A 924-nucleotide genomic window follows, 5' to 3' on the forward strand; every position below is an offset into this window, starting at 1 on the left:
CCTGAATTTAAGCCAAAGAAAGTAATTGAGCACTGAGTCTCATCATCCTCCCCCGCGCCGCAAAAAAATAAAATAATAAAGAAAGAAAATAAAGGCCTGGAAAGCCTTTTTTGCTCCCCGAGCATTACCTTGCCATACTCGAGGGCGTAGGAGACCGATTCGGTCGGGCCAGGAAGTTTCCCTTTTTTCCGTATCGGCACGAAGCCGATCCCCAATCTCTGAGCCAGGGAGGGGCCTATGAGGAATCCGCGGGAGTCCAGGCCTGGGGAAGGGGAGAGCAGAGCAGCGGAGACACTCGGAACAGAACTTTGCACGACACCCTAGGTTTATCCTGCCCATGCCCAGCAGCGCCTCTAAAAGCAATCTGCTCTTGCAGTCATTGCTGTGGGTTACAAACACCCGCGCTGGCGGGCAGCGCCCCATCGGTCCCCCCCATCAGCCCATTTCTCCCCTCCCTTTAGCCCTCCTTCTTAGAGATAAGCCCAGCGAAGCCCCGGTATCAGTTTGGCCACGCAACCGGGGACTTCGTCCTGCTGGGCGAGCGTCTTTGGTTATCACGAGGCACTTGGACCTCGACTCCTTGAACTCTGGGCTATCGCCCAGCCCCAGCGTTTCCACTCTCAGCCCGTTTCACAGCTGTGCTGCAACGCGTTATCGCCACAAAGGGCTGGTTTGGTTGGCTCAAAAAGGCTCCCCCCGAGAAGGCAAAACGTGCTGGAGCAGGGTCTGTCTGCCGTGGGGCTGTGCAAGACCTTAGAGCCGAGCTCGTTAGGCTTGCGCTGCTCCCTGGCAATTTTTAAGGATGAAAGCGATGAACACCAAAACCGGCGCTGAAGCACCGTCATGGGACGGCTCTGCCACATCCCAAATCCAGTATTTTAGGAAATTACAGGAGCAGGTTAAGGCCACAAGCCGGTTCCCGTA

General features: G+C 55.7%; 1 pseudogene; it reads right to left on the reverse strand.

Moving 5' to 3' along the window:
- Positions 1-128: 128 nt before the first annotated feature.
- LOC104273604 lies at positions 129-262 on the reverse strand (annotated as a pseudogene).
- Positions 263-924: the final 662 nt, after the last annotated feature.

This window comes from Apaloderma vittatum, unplaced genomic scaffold, assembly GCF_000703405.1.
Source record: "Apaloderma vittatum isolate BGI_N311 unplaced genomic scaffold, ASM70340v1 scaffold42974, whole genome shotgun sequence".
In the NCBI taxonomy this organism is placed as follows: domain Eukaryota; kingdom Metazoa; phylum Chordata; class Aves; order Trogoniformes; family Trogonidae; genus Apaloderma; species Apaloderma vittatum.